A 17,311-nucleotide genomic window follows, 5' to 3' on the forward strand; every position below is an offset into this window, starting at 1 on the left:
GGAAATTGATTTTGTGATTATGTGATTGCCCTTAATTGATTGAATTCTGATTCTCTTTACCTTATTTGTTCTACTCTTTAAGTACTATATATACACTCTTATTCTAACTCTCAAACACACGGATAATAGTTCAAAACACATTAACACACACACAAACTTCCTCTCATCTCTCTTTCTGCTACTTGTGCTCATTGCTTGTCTAGCCGGCTGAAAGCCAAGGCTAGACTGTTGCATCCTGCCTGCTCTATTTTCTGCATTTCCTTCCTTAACTGGTATGTTCCTATCTCAGTGTCATTCTGAAATTCAAATCTATGTGCTCCTTGTTGTTCCTAAGCTGTTAAATCCATGTCTATTTTTGCACTAGTTTAATTGTTTGTATACATAATTCCATGTCCTTTCATATTTGTTTCTTTGGCCAGTATGCTCAAGTTTCGCCTTCTGTTGTTTTAATCAGCCTGTCTATTCTATTTGAGTATCCAACATGGCCTTAGAACAACTTGTTTACTTGTGTCTCCCCTGTCCTGTAACCCCAACTAGTATGGCTACTTTGTGTGACTGAATTTCTATGGCTCTTTCTGTATTACTTAGTATGACTACTTCTGTATCCAGACCTATGTATCCTCATGCTTAATAAATATGTTTATTATAGTGTGTAAATCCTAGGCCTTCTTGTCTCTTGTCTTAAGTAGCATGCTTACCCTATCACTAAGTATGATTGTAAGATCTAAGTGATCGGTATGTCTTATTAATTCCTGCTTGCTCTGTGTCCCTATTAATTAGCATGATTGCCTTACCCTTCATCTTATATGCTCCTGCTTTATATCTTGTTTTCCCAATCCATGCTCCCTTTTGTGCAATTATTTGTTTACCCGGACTAATTAACAAACTAAAGTTGGGCAATAGGATGTTTTTGTGACTAGGTAGTTGTTTGCTGAACCTTCCTTTCCCTCTAAAGGTTTTTAACATTTTTTTTCCTAACATGATTTCCTAAACTACTGCTACTCTTATCTCTATACTATTTTTCCTAAAAGTCATTTCAACTATGTCAAACACTCTCACTTCTACTCCTAGATTACTTAAGTTCTGCCCCTCCAGTGTGTGTACTACCTAGGGATCCATAAGATTCCTCCGAACTCTGGCACACCGGGACTGGCCCTTCCATACTGCACATAACTACTCTTCTATTCAAAAGGATCTTGGTGTGGGCATTGCCCGGGGTCCCTCAGGCCCTTGGGAACTTTAACACACCAGGATACCCTTATTAGACATCATGAGGCTATGGCATTTGGGACTGTTTGAAGGCCTGGTATTTCCAGGATTCACTTTAGGCCTATTTTAGGCTCCCTATAGTATAGTTTTTATTCATTATGTAAATTCATTTATGGGATGTAATAATAACCTTTGTAAACAGATATTGGAAAAATTAGTAAACTGGGAGGGATTATTATACACATTTGTTTGGGAATGGCTAGATATCCTGCCTATAGGATTTTAAAACAGTGTTTACATTCCTAGAAACCATGCCTATTGGTTTTTACAATATCTTGTCTATATAGATACCATGCCTATAGGTTATTACAATATCTTGTCTATCTAGATACTATGCCTATAAGATGTTACAATGTTTGTTCACTTAGACATCATGCTAATAGGATTCAAAAAAAATTCGATCCTGTATTCTAATAACATGTCTGTAAGTTTGTTGCGATGTTTGCTTAGATACCATGCCTATATGGGTTTTAAAATTAATTAGTCTTACTTGAAAAAGATCAGATTCTGCATATTAACAATGTTCAAATCAATCATCAGCATGTCTTAATCATTGCATTAGATGCCATGCTTATAGTATTTTAAGACTAGTTTCTGCATTTAGCTGCTGGCATCTATAAGTCTAAAATCAGTTATTCAGCGCCTATACCAGCATGTATATACGACATCTATTTTAAAAATGGCTCGTAGAATCCTAATTGCATTTACATAGTATGTGTACGAGGTATCACGCATAGGCAAGCCTATAGGTAATCATTGTCTAATAAAAAAACTGTGAAACTGCTTTGCTTATTGTGACTGCCCAGATTCAACAGGTTCTAAAATATTCAGTAGGTAAACTAAATAGGTCTTTGACACTTTAGTCTTAACTCAATATTGCATATTCTCTTCTCACCTAGATATCTTGTTATAGGGCTTCTCTTAAATATCTTAAACTATGTTTAAGACGTGCACTTGCTTGCTCTGTTTGTGGAGGTAAAACTTGAGCCTTTGATTGTTCTATCTTTGGTCCAGTCCTAATTGTTTTGGTTGTCGCCTAGATTTTTATCCTTTAAATACCTTAGGATAGTCTATAACTACCTAAATTAGAGGTCCTAAATACCTCAGGGCCACAAGGAAGGGACGGGTAGTGCACGCATAGGGTATATCTTAAGGTTGCCAGAACGTTTTAGGCCATAACCAATAGGAGGGAATTGGGTAGTAAGGATATGATGACCTGTGCGCTAATGTCACGTGTAGCCCCTCATTGAGGAGTGATTACCAGGCATTGCATGAGTATGATCCTGTAGGTTAACCAACTTAGGACTCCTCTTTCCCAGTTCCCATATGTGTTTAAATTCCCTGAACCTCCTTTACATATATACAAGCGGTCCAAATCTCTTTACCTTCATTATCTGAACTTCTTTGATCATATATGCTTGGGGAAAGCTACTTTATCTACTAATACTTGCTTGTTTGATAATTGACTAATTCATATAGTTTAAGTTCAGCCGAGACCCACCGTTGTGGACCACGAGGGGTTCCTAACACCTTCCCCTCATAGTTATTTCGAGCTCTTACCCTAATCTCTAGTAATGCAAACTAGTCACAAGAATTAATTACTCTAGGATCCCTAACGCACCATAATACGTTAGGTGGCGACTCTTCAAATACCCAAATTCCCAAAAGGAAATGAGTTGTTCTCCTATGAATGTCCAAACCCGAACTTCCCCGCAAAAAAGGGAAAAAAGAGGCGCGACAACCAGGCTCGGGGGTGAATAGGTATCCGGATTTCGGTATGAACTTTGATTTTGACCAAGCGGGCTCGGGGATTGACTTTTTCAAAAATTATATAAATTGAACCTCTTTCACTCATGGGTAGTTTTTAAAGCTTAGTTTGGATTGTTTGAACGATATTTGGTTAGATTCGATTGGTTTGGAGGCGGATTTTAGAGGAAAGTCCCCGGTTGAGATTTGATTTGATTGTAGAGTGAGGTAAGTGTCGCGGTTAACTTTGACTTAAGGGATTACAACTTGTTTTGCCTATTTGCTACGTGATTAATGTGTGGATACAATATATGTGAGGCGACAAATATTTATGCTTTGTTGTAGGATAAAGCATGCGGGTGGAACTTGCTTCCTTGTGATTTGTTGCATCTTCCTAGCCTTTGGAATTATTCACAAAATAGTTGCCTAGATGGCAAGGAGAGTACTAAAGTATTTGGAAGACATAGGTTATGAAAATGATAAGTGCGTCAGTCAACATTCGAGGACGAATATTCCAAAGGGGTTAATGATGTTATGCCCTGCAATGTTACGATGATGTTATGCTCGATGATGTTATGCTTCGCAATATTATATTACGATGTAACATCATGTAGTATTGTACGGTGAATTTGTCGTAAGATAATAGACATTGGTTCAAGGATAAGATTATTTGGAGATTATAAGTATTATGCTATTTTAAGCAAGTGATAAGTAAATTCGTGAAGGTGAAAGGGTAAGCGAATCGAAGAAAATGAGTTTCATCGGAGTTTGATAATTTGGGATAAGATACAGTCCAAGCTATAATACCCGGTATTTATGGACTAGTGTCATACAAGGTACCACATGACCATGATAGTAAGGTGTATAAAGTATGTTAAAAGTGAGTAATATTTTAAGTAATTTGAGATAATTCTTAATTATGTTCATAATTGGGTAATTATAAATTTTTAAGTGGGAGATTAACCAGTAAATTGGATTTTGTGGATAATTATTTAAGTGAAGATTTTTGATAATTACTAGGGGACAACCTTCACGTGGGTTTATGGAAACTTGACAACAAATTTCCATCTATCATAACCTTAAGAATGTGGTGGCAACATTTAAAGAGGTTTGCACCTTATCATTTTGTTGGAAAAGGTTATTAAGAAGGCAAAATATTGAACGACATTATGGACTCCTTTTCTTATAGTAAGCAAAGTCCAATTCATAATTATTAATATTCTTCATGAGTTTTAAAGTAAGATTCTAAGATTTGCTAAGTTATGGATGAAGCTACAACAAATTCATACGAGACTTCTTAGAATAATAGCGATGCGATTTTTGTAATTTTAAGGGAGTACGATGCAATTTTTTCAAGAATATTATATGGATTATTTCCTACTTTGATCCACCATTACATGTTTTTTGCAAAAGACATGTGTTAGAGGGATTGTCAAGAGAATCGGCTCAGGTATGTTAAGACTATCCCTTCTTTCTTTTGCCATTATCCAAGTAACGATATGTAAATATAATGCTATTCCATAAGTGGTTCTACTCTTAGCAGTTAAGGATGTATATGTTATTCATTCCTGTAAAATGATATTCAAGCATGTCTATTTATGTTCCTAAGTCTCTATTGAGGTATATGATAAAGATGTTAATGTTATAATATAGTGATACATGCATCTTCATGCATTTACCACCGTGCTATGGCTGGTTGGGTAGTCATGCATATTTATTTACTACCGTGCTATGACCAGTTGGGCAGTCATGCATCATCATTTACCATCGTGCTATGACCGGTCGGGCATATAAGCATTTACTATCGGGCTATGGCTGGTCAGGTAGTTACCACCGGGTGGGCAGTTATGTATCATTATTTACCATTGGTTGGGCAGTCATACATTTACCACCGTGAGACGGCTAGTCGGGCAGTTACCACTGATCAGTTGGGCAGTCACGCATCATACAATATGGATAATAGAAATAGTCTCAAAAGAGAAGCATTATATATGTAAGTATAATAAGTATGCATATACGGTGGCACTTCAGAGATTCAGATTTATTCTTATATGCCTTAAATTAATGTTGACTTATTGTCATGTTTTAGTTCTGCCTTACATACTTAGTATATTATTCGTACTGACGTCTTTTGTTAGGGACGCTGCATTCATGCCTGCAGGTATAGATAATCAGTTTGACGAGCCCTTATAGTAGACAAGGTTGGCATTCAGCGAAGGATCGGTAAGACTCTACCTCATTCGAAGTGCAACCGAGTCTAAGGGTCATCATGTCAGAGTTTTGCTACAGACTTATGGGTAGGCCGGTACCCTATCCCATTTGATGTCAAGTAATCTTATAGGCTTTGTAGATAGAGGTTCATTTTGTACAGTATGTCATAGGTCTTAACGACCCATATGTATTCATGTTTTAAGAAAAATGGTTCATTGATAAAGTATTTTCCCACTTACAATTGTACATTATGAGGTGTGACCATGTGGGCTCATGATAGTTATAAAAGAAATGAGTCCAGCTAACTCGACCTATGTATGTTCTAGTTTTGGTCGAATAATCATGAGTTACAAAGTGGTTAGCTCGGGCCAGCACGACACCGGGTGCCAGCCACGCCTCATCTGGTTTGGGGCGTGACACTTTATTATGATATCCATGCTTGGATTAGATTATTACTTATTTGATCATTCCTTCTGTAATTATTTCTTAGTTATTAATTGATAATTGATGAAAAATACATATTTTTGAGTATATTTGCATATTAATTCATATGTGAGAAATGGGAGACTATGTGGTTTTTGAAGTAAAATATGCCCATTATGTGTAGTAATGAGCTTGAATGACAAATGATCAAGAGATGACAATTTGACACAAAAAGGAAGAGATAGAAAGAATTGGGAGCTCATCCGATCTCGTGCATGGCACCAAAATTGACATGAAAAGGGAGAAAACTGAACGAACAAAATAGCAAAGTGAAACAAAGGCACAGATCGCTTCGCGAACTGGAAAATTGCAAAAGCTGAGTCCGCATCCATGGGTGCACGATGCGCGAAGGCAGACGTGAATTCCAGCTCTCCTATCTTAGATTGGATTGTATTTGATGGCCCTCCACCCTACCTAGATCATATAAATACACACTAAACATGATTTTTACATAATTTTGGAGAAGGAGACACTACTTTAGGGTTACATAACACCTTTGGAGGTAAGAATATACTAGGAGCAAGGAGGAAGATTCAACCACGAGTTTTTCCTTTCTTCTTCTTCCTGTTTTCTATTGTTGGTTATGAATTTTAGTATTGTAGTTTCACATGATACTATGAGTAGCTAATTTATTTTTTAGGGTTATGATGAAACATTTTGGAGGATGAATTCTTGTTATGTTTTATATGATTGAGCCTTTGAATTTCTCAACTTGTTTAACTACATGCTTATTTTAGTTGATTGAAGAGCTCTTAATTTACTGTGCCTATTTAATATGTATTGCTTGAGAGAGGGTACATACTTAGGTAGTTGTTGAACAACATCACTCCTAACGTATGTGAGAAATTAATATGGAGGGTTTAAAGGTGTAGGAATAACGAAACCTTAGTGCGAACTTAGTGAGCGATGAATTAGTACCAGCTAGCATAGTTAGGAAGCATATGCCTAGTAAATTGTGGTAGTTGCTCGAAAAATAATTACGACACCCGAACTATCACGAACGGTAGAGAATAGTTAGACGAAATTATAGGAGGCATAGCAGGAAGGATTTTGACAATTGGAGAAATCATAACTCTAGGCCTCCTTTATCTTGTCTCCAACTTTATCCTCGTTAGTTAATGATTTTACTGATTTCTAGTATTTTTTTGTTATTAATTAGAAATAAACATTATAGTCTTTAGAATTAGGAAGTTGTTTGGACTTGTGTTTCTTAGCAATACTGAACAATTATAGCCAAGCCTTAGTTCTCTGTGAGATTCGATTTCGAATTTTTAGATTGGATTATATTTGCAGTGGTTGGTTATCCTTTTTAGGACTAGAGTTGGGCGCGATCAAATTTTGACATCGTTGCTGGGGAACTAACGGTTTAGTTGTAGGTGTACATATTGCTAGGTTTCAAGTTTGAACTTTTATTTTGTTTTCTAGTATTTGATTTTTTTGTTTTACTTGTTGATTTGAGAAATATGACATCTTGGAATTATGAGAGCTTTGATGTTGGTACTCTGCTTTTGATCCTCCTTATGCATATTGTGGAGGAAAGAACCCATGGAAAAATTATCAAAATATTACCGAGAGCGGGTTATGTGCACCAACTCAATCTTATGTGTGAAATATGTGTGATATGTGTGGTGGTCAAGATGGTTACTTTCATGGTTGTTCTTATATTTCTTATCCTCCCCTAACCCCTTACTATGATGGTTCTTCTTTTTCTTGTAATGTTAATAGGAATAAAGAACCCAGGGATGATGACCAGAAAGAGATCAAGGATATGCTAAGGTGCCTTATGGAACAAAACAATGATAAACAACTACACATACAAAGACAAGAGCCTGCTATTCGTAACTCAGAGGCTCAAATGAGTCAACTAATTGAAGCATTTAATGCTCAACAAGCTAATATTATGGATAGTAGCCAAAAAGAGTGTGAATTAGATGCTGAAATTGAGGTCCAAATAGAGGAGGTCAGAGTAGAACACCAACAATATATCCAACTAGATGTTGAGGATGCCGATGGTATGGAAGAGATATTAGAGTCAACCAAAGACATAGAGGATATATATCTAACTCTAGTGTCATAGGTGTTGAGGATGTTGATAATCCTGAAATTCATGTATTTGAGCGCATTGGTCCTCAATCCAAGTATTTTTACACATTGTGTTTGAATGATGATATGGGAATAGAGTCATCCGAACAAATTGAGGGGTCAAGGAATGAGGAACAAGGTGCCTACATTCTGGAATTCTTCTTGCCAGGAAGTCAGGATTACACACCTCATCTAAAGGCCAAAGAGTGCAGAATACTACATTTTTTCTTTGGACAAGTTATATTCGTTCCACCACCCCAAGAGCATAATCATAAGCTTGAATAAAAACTTGGGGTTCAATTCATAAGCTCGAGGTGGAAGCAGAAAGTGATTCATGTTGTGCTGTGACGTTAAATCAGACACTTGTTGGGAGGCAACTCGACTTTATTGCTTTCTTTTATTTTTAATTTTTTTAAAAATATTTTTTTATTATATTTTTATTGTAGTGTCATTTTTTTTATTTACTAGGAGCATGAGAAGAAAAGCCATTGGAAGAAAGTAAAGTAAGTGAGATGGTTAGAACTAAGTATGGGGTACCCGCACAAAGAATCAAGTCTGGGAGAAGTCTGAGTACCCCATGAGCTGTTAATGCTTTGGCCTATGGCCTATCAGGGAGTTTCTTTTACCCTTTTGTATTTATGGGTGTGTGTTAGGGATAATACACAATTTTAAGTGTGGGGTGAAGACACTATTTGGGTGGATTCTTATGCTAGTTGAGTTGTGTTATTTTATATATTTTGTAAACAAAAAATAAAAAAATAATTTGGTAGAAATAATCCCTTTTGGTTTTTCTTATGACCACGGTTCTTTTTCAAGGGATGACTTTTTGAACCGGGTAGTAATTTTTTTAAAGTAGAATTTTCAAAAGATTTTGGACTTTTCCCAATGATGGACTTCCTAGATAGTTTCTTGAGGGTATAAAGTCTAAAGAAAAATAAAAAAGATTTGTTTTTTCTTTCTCTTGTTTGTTTTGAACTGATAATGGAATGGGAAGAATTTGAATATCTATTCTTTGTGACATGTTCTATATCGGGGTTTAGAGCTGGAGCATTTGTGCTGAGTACTTTCTTCTTGATTCTTGTGAATATATTCCTTGAGAGTATATGTGACTTATTTTGACACTTGGGCTCATCTTTTGACTCCTATTATGTACATTCTATGTGATTGAATTATATTAGGACTGTGGTTATTTTTCTTAACTTGATAGTTAAGTCTGAGTCGTCCTGAGTAGTCATATGCATTGTGTGAGGTGAGATATTTGGTTGTACTCTGTGTCATTCCTTGCTAGTCTAGAACTTTCCATGCGTATGAGTTGAAGCGAAATAAGTAAGCCTTGAGAGTCTAGAAGATAATATAAGCATTTCTTTGATTGACCTCTAAGCTACTTGCCTACCAGTGATAAAATTATCCTTTGTTAGCCCATTTGAGCTTGTAAATATTTTCTTTGGTATCCACATTACAAGACGAATCCCCTTTGTTCTTAATTAAATCTTATTGAACATTTACCTCCGAAAGCACTTAAGTAGCTAGAAGAGAAGGAAAAGAGATTGGGTAGTTTTTGAGTGGAACTACAGAAAGGCCAAAAGATGCATGTGTGTATTGAGAGACCCACTAGCTGGAAATACCAATTTATGGAGGGTGTTGAAAAGATTTTAAAAAAAAAAGAAAGAAAAAAGAAAAAAGAAAATAAAAAAATCCCTCCAATTCACTTTTATATGTGTCAGTTCTTGTGTAGATGTGCTTAAAATCAATGGGCTATGTTATGTATGATTTCGTAGCGATATGTTAAGTGATCATGAAGAGGATGTGCTTAAAAGTTAAAGTGTATTGTATTAAAAGTGCTTAAGAGAGTTAGTTATTAGTATCCATATCTATCCTATCCATCCATTAGCCTACATTACAACCCATGAAGGCCTAATTGATCGTAGACTTTGCGAGCTTAAATTAGTAGAGACTCACATTACGGGCAAGCCTATGGTACGAGCTTTTGGGGCACACGAGTTTCTTTGTGAGAATGAGTGAATTATTACATTCTATGAGTCCCTAAATTATACTTGAATTCATATTTGAGTGTGCAGACAGATTACTCTCTTTGTTTTGTTAGTGAGGGCACATACTTTACAACAGATTGGTAAGGAACTCGTATCTTTAGTTTGCACAAGAAGCGAGTCATAAAGAGGAATATACTGGCGTCATCTTTTGAGGCTAGGATATCAGAAAGAGTTGCAAAAATATTTTAATAGTTTTGGCATCATTTTAAACCTTGAGGAAAAGTAATAAATAGTGCTTATGCTAGGTTCTAAGCATTGATATAAATCATTATCATTGGTAGGATGCTTGAGTATGTTTTGAAAAGTGTACTTGCTGGCGTGCTTAATTTTAAGTTGCTTGAGGATAAACATGAGTTTAAGTGTGGAGTGGTGATAAATATATTTCGAGTATATTTGCATATTAATTCTTGTGTGAGTCGCGGTAGATTACGTGATTTTTGAAGTAAAATATGCCTATGGTGTGTTTCTTATGTGTAGTAATGAGTATGATAAATGATCAAAAGATGACAATTTAACACAAAAAGGAAGAGATGAAAAGAATTGGGAGCTCGTCCAATCTCATGCGTGAAACCAAAATGGACGCGAAAAGGGAGAAAATTGAACGCATAAAACAGGAAAGTGAGGCAAAGGCTTGGATCGCTTCGCGAACTGGAAAATTGCAAAAGCTGAGTCCGCATCCACGGGTCCGCGACGCGCGAAGGGAAACACGGATTCCAGCTCTTCTATCCGAGATTGGATTGTATTGGATGGCCCTCCACCCTACCTAGGTCATATAAATACATGATAAACATGATTTTTACATAATTTTTGAGGAGGAGACACTACTTTAGGGTTACACAACACCTTTGGAGGCAAGAATATACTAGGAGCAATGAGAAAGATTCGACCAAGAGTTTTTCCTTTCTTCTTCCTGTTTTCTATTGTTGGTTATGAATTTTGGTATTGTATTTTCTCATACTACTATGATTAGCTATTTATTATTTAGGGTTTTGATGAAACCTTTTGAAGGATGAATTCTTGTTATGTTTTTATATGATTGAGCCTTTGAATTTCTCAACTTGTTTAACTACGTGCTTATTTCAGTGGATTGAAGAGCTCTCAATTTACTGTGCCTATTTAGTATGTATTGTTTGAAAATGGTACATATTTAGGTAGTTATTGAACAACATCACTTCTAACGTATGTGAGGAATCAATATGCAGGTTTTAAAGGTGGGATTAAGAATAACGAAACGTTGGTGCGATCTTAGTGAGCGGTGAATTAGTGCCAACTAGCATAGTTCGGAAGAATATGCCTAGTAAATTATGGTATTTGCTCGGAAGAGAATTACGATACCTGAAGTACTCACCATCGGTAGAGAATGCTTAGACAAAATTATAGGAGGCATAGCGGGAAAGATTCCGACAATTGGGGAAATCATAACTCTAGCCTCCTTTGTCTTGTCTCTAACTTTATCCTCGTTAGTTGATAATTACTGCTTTCTAATATTTGTTAGTTAATTAGTTACAAATAAAAATTACACTCATTACAATTAGGAAGTTTTTTGGGCTTGTGTTTCTTAGCAATACTGAATAGTTGTAGCTAAGCCTTAGTTCTCCTTGGGATTCGGCTCCGGACTTTTAGATCGGATTATATTTGCAGTGACTGCTTATCCTTTTTAGGACTAGAGTTGGCCGTGATCATTAATGATTGAGTATTTTTGAAAGTTGAGGTTTGATATCTTGGAATCATATTGGACGTAAAGCACATTTACCGCACTATTTATCTCCCGAATTTATATTGTCTTTAGTACATGGTAAGGGAGAGTGTAAAAGAATGCAAGGTGATGCCGTGCCATTTCATTATCTCATTTGTTATTTAATACATAGTAAGGAAGATAATTAAAGAACGAAGAGTGATGTCGTGCCATATATATCATTTATTCATTGTTACATGATGAGATTGAGAGTAAAAGCACGAAGAGTGATGCCGTGCCATCTATATCAATTATTTATTGTTACATGGGCAAATCGAGAGTAAGCACGAAGGGTGATGATGTGCCATTTGATTTTTACTTATGTCATCATTTCATGGTAAGGATAAGAGTAAAAGCACGAAGGGTGATGCCTTGCCATCTTTATACCGTATGTTTATCTGTCCTCATTGGTTGATGATTTATTTGGCTATCTTGTGTTGTCATACCTGTTGTAGTTATCGTATCTTTTCCCCCTTTCACATGTCCCATACCAAATTGTATATTGTTAAATCTCTGTTTTGTTGTTGTACACACACACACATATATATATATATATATATATATATATATATGTTTGTACAGGTTTAATTATGTGTGTGTCATGTCATAGCCTCGTCACTACCTCGTCGAGGTTAGGCTCGACACTTATGGTGTACATTGGGTCGGTTGTACTCATACTACACTTCTACAATTCTTGTGCAGATTTTGGTATTGGTCCCAGCGGTGCTGAGGTGCGTCAACTTGGATTATAGCCCATGGAGGCTTGAGATAGATTTGCTGGCGTCCGTAGACTTTGGAGTCCCCTTCCTCTTTCCTCTTTTGCTGTTCATTTTATTCGAAACAGTTGTATTTATTTCATACTCTATTTGTAGAACTTTTAGTAGCTTGTGTACTCGTGACTGTGGATTTTTGGGAGTAGATGTTATTACATGACTTATGCTGGTGTTGTGTTAGTTTGAGCCCCTATCTTTCGTTATCTATCACCACCTTATTTAAATTGTTAAAATTTGGAATTTAACTATCTCAAGTTGGCTTGCCTAACAAGTGAATGTTAGGCGCTATCACGATCCCGAGGTTGGGATTCCGGATCGTGATAGAGCAATGATAAAGTTATCTTCGTGTGACCTGTCACAGGTTCAAGCCGTGAAAACAATCACTAATGATTGCATTATATTATGTTGCCTATATCATTTATTTTGGGGATGCAACCCTTCTCTAAACCCTGCGTGAATGCGAAATACTTTATACAGCGACGACACCCCCTTCATTTTTCTCTTTCGGTTTAGGGTATGCTTAACAGCAAAGAAAGAGTCTCTGTATTTGGAAAATCAGTGCCCAAATAAGAGTAAGTATTTGTTTAATTACGGCCGTACAGTGACACAATCATATTAATATTAATCAATGAGTGTATAATAGTTTTAAATCTAATCCCTCAGAGTCCTCACCAGTTTTTGCTTTTGACTGGTAAAGATTCCCCTAGATGTCCTTCACGCCATTTTTATTATTTTCTCGATTTCCTAACTCGTTTTTCTTTAAGATTGTTAACTTTATCTTATAAAATTAAACATTTTATATCGGTCGTTTATTAATTCGCACACACATCAACTAATTTCATAAATTGCCTGTTGTAGTTTACAAGCTAGGATATACTAATATAACAAGCTAGCATCGATATTGGATAAACATATTTATTAAAGTTATAGCAAATGGACTCAAATAAAGGAATGTAAAAGCATATATATGATTCTTTCGTGCCTAACTAGAGGTCTCGAATTCGAATCCTAAGAATAAAACAATTCTTGATAAGAGGTGCTTTCCCATTAAATCAGCTTGCACAATGCAAATGTGAATTAATCTGGCAAATAAATTCCGAATATCCAATGAAAAAAGGAGACTATTTGGTCACAACGCATTGATGTACCAAAGAGGATTAGATAAGATGACAAAACTCGATTCACAAGCTATCTCGCATTCGTACAGGGGCCGGAGAAGGTCCGTACCTTAAAGGGAATGATGTAGACAATCTATCATGATGCAAACAATAATGATTGTTTGCATTGGATAAGAATGACAAGAAAGGATCGGATAATAAAAGCTCTACCATTATTTTCCCAATCGAAACATTAATATCCAGGGGGGTCGAGACTATGAAACCAATTTCAGGGGTATTAAAGACCATATAAAATTTAAGGGGGAACTAAATAACAGTTGCCAAGTTTAAGGGGGTTCCCAATATTTATGCCTTCATTTTTTCCCAATGAGGTTCACTAATGTTCAAGTGATTCAACAACATCAACCCAATAAAATCTTACTAGTAGGGTCTAGAAAGGGTATTGTGTACGCATATCGTACCTCTACCCGGAGGAGTAGAGAGGCTGTTAAAGTGATTATTTATAGGAAACATATTGAGTGGTTTTAGTGGAAGCACAATCACATTTCCTTTTTGTTATTTGGCCTTTTGAGTTACACATCCTTGCACAAAACATAGTCATGTGCTCAACCCCTATCCCAACTTTTCCCCTTGCTCCTAAAACCAAAGTTTGGCATCTTTGAACTTCTCGTACAATTTATAGTACCAAAATTCTGTCACTCTTTTTGGGTTACTACTAATCGTGGTATAGATACAATAATAATAGCAAAGTACCCAGTGTAATGTCATAAGTAGGGCTTGAGGTGGATAATGTTTACATAGATTTTATTTTTACCTTGTAAAAGTAAAGAGCTATTTTCGATAGACCCTCGATTCAGCAAAAACATAATCACAACAATTTTAAGAAAGAAATACGATAGTAGAGAAGCAATAAAAATGTAGTATAAATATATACTTATAATTTTTAAATGAAAATGTATTGTATTCGAGTAACTCCATCTTGTTACGATCGAAATAATTAGGTGTCATGCAGAAGCAAGAAACACAAACTTGAATGACGATAAATAAGACAATAAAAGAGAAATATACCAAAAGAGACACAAACATTTAACGTGGTTCGGTCAACTGACCTACATCCACGGCGAAGATGAGCAATCCACTATATAAAAAGAGAGTACAAAATATCGAGAGAACAACCTCACGAAGAGGCAAACACAAGTGACATACTAACACTTGTCCCGTAAAGTTCTCTCCCTAAACAAGACTCCCAAGCCCTCTATGGCTACATTGTGGATGCTACTGAATGAAAAGGACGGATCTTCAATTTATAGAACTTCAAACATTTTTCTACAAGAAAAAGGACTAGCCAAATATGAGACATTTGTAATTTCCTTCTACAAGAAGGAAAACCCAATTAAGGTAAACATGTTGCCCTTTCCTTCAACAAATAAGAAAATCAAATATGATAAGAAAATTATGGCAAACACTTAACAATTCTCCCCCTTGGCCGGAATTTTCTGACAAAATAAACTTGATCCACCTTCTTCACATAGCCTTCAACAGGTCGCATCTCCAAATCTCCACCACGAAGTTTGTCTCAACGTGCGTAGCACACCGGTCAAATTTCTCAGACAAAAATCATGATTACCGTCAAATAGGTTGTGGCTAGAACTAAACCCGCCAAGATGAACCTGTCTTAAAACTCGCTTTGATATCACTTGTTAGGACCGAAAAAATCAAGTGTCATGCGGAAGCAAGAAAAGCAAACTTGAACGACGATAAATCAGACAATAAAAGAGAAATATACCAAAAGAGATACAAATATTTAACGGGGTTCAGTCAACTGACCTACATCCACGGCGGAGATGAGCAATCCACTATATAAAAAGAGAGTACAAAATATCGAAAGAACAACCTCACTAAGAGGCAAACACAAGTGGCACACTAACACTTGTCTCGTAAAGTTCTCCCCCTAAACAAGACTCCCAAGCCCTCTATGGCTACATGATGGATGCTACTGAATGAAAAGGACGGATCTTCAATTTATAAAAGTTCAAACCTTTTTCTACAAGAAAAAGGACTAGCCAAATATGAGACATTTGTAATTTCCTTCTACAAGAAGGAAAATCCAATTAAGGTAAACATGTTGCCCTTTCCTTCAACAAATAAGAAAATCAAATATGGTAAGAAAATTATGGCAAACACCTAACAATTCTCCCCCTTGGCCTGAATTTTCTGACAAAATAAACTTGATCCACTGTCATCACATAGCCTTCAACAGGTCGCATCTCCAAATCTCCACCATGAAGTTTGTCTCAACGTGCGTAGCACACCGGTCAAATTTTTCAAACAAAAATCATGATTACCGTCAAATAAGTTGCGGCTAGAAGTGAACCCGCGAAGATGAACCTGTCTTAAACCTCGCTCTGATACCACTTGTTAGGACCGAAATAATCAGGTGTCATGCGGAAGCAAGAAAAGCAAACTTGAACGACGATAAATCAGACAATAAAAAGAAATATACAAAAAGAGACACAAATATTTAACGGGGTTCGGTCAACTGATCTATATCCACGGCGGAGATGAGCAATCCACTATATAAAAAGAGAGTACAAAATATCGAGAGAACAACCTCATGAAGAGGAAAACATAAGTGATATACTAACACTTGTCCCGTAAAGTTCTTCTCCTAAACAAGACTCTTAAGCCCTCTATGGCTACATTGTGGATGCTACTGAATGAGAAGGACGGATCTTCAATTTATAGAACTTCAAACCTTTTTCTATAAGAAAAAGGACTGGCCAAATATGAGACTTTATAATTTCCTTCTACAAGAAGGAAAACCCAATTAAAGTAAACATGTTGCCCTTTCCTTCAACAAATAAGAAAATCAAATATGATAATTGAATTATGGCAAACACCTAACACATATATATTATTTTAAGCAATAAATATCTTTTTTGAATTTGGACGAAAAGGAATCTTACCTTTCTCCTTTTGAAACTACTTGATTTTAGAATCACTCCCTAACTTTAATGACTTGTTGAGAATCTCATGGTCACTTAAAAAAAATTGTGAAACTCTCACCGTAATATACTAATTTAAAAAAAAATGATAGACGACAAATTTTTGATGGGAGTTGACCAGATTAAGAGGAGGTGGCAGACCTACTTTCATAAACTTCTAAGTGAAGAAGGGGATCGGGATATTATACTTGGGGAATTGAGGAATGCCGACAATCACCATGAATTAAGTAATTATAGGGACATTGAGATCGATGAAGTCATTGAGGCAATGCGTAAGATGAGAAGGGGCAGAGCTACCGGGCCAGACGAAATTCCGGTTGAACTATGGAGGTGTGTGGGTAGAGCAGACTTGGAATGGCTTATTGCATTGTTTAGTATTATATTCAAGACTAATAGGATGCTTGAAGAGTGGAGGTGGAGTACAATGGTCCGTTGTATAAGAACAAAGGTGATGTCCAGAGCTGTAACAACTATAGAGGCATCAAATTACTAAGTCATACCATGAAAGTTTGGGAGAGAGTGGTAGAAATGAGAGTGCGAAGGACGGTGTCTATTTCAGACAACCAGTTCGGGTTCATGCCGGGGCGATCTACCACAGAAGCTATCCACCTTATTAGGAGGATGGTGGAACAGTACAGGGATAGGAAGAAGGATCTCCACATGGTGTTTATTGATCTGGAGAAAGCGTACGATAGGGTTCCTAGGGAGGTCTTATGGAGCTGCTTAGAGGATAAAGGGGTCCCGGTTGACTATATTAGGGTGATTAAAGACATGTATGCTGGAGCTAAGACTCGGGTTAGGACAGTAGGAGGCGACTCTGAACACTTTCCAGTTGTTA

The sequence above is a fragment of the Nicotiana sylvestris genome, chromosome 8 (genome assembly GCF_000393655.2).
Source record: "Nicotiana sylvestris chromosome 8, ASM39365v2, whole genome shotgun sequence".
Lineage (NCBI taxonomy): Eukaryota > Viridiplantae > Streptophyta > Magnoliopsida > Solanales > Solanaceae > Nicotiana > Nicotiana sylvestris.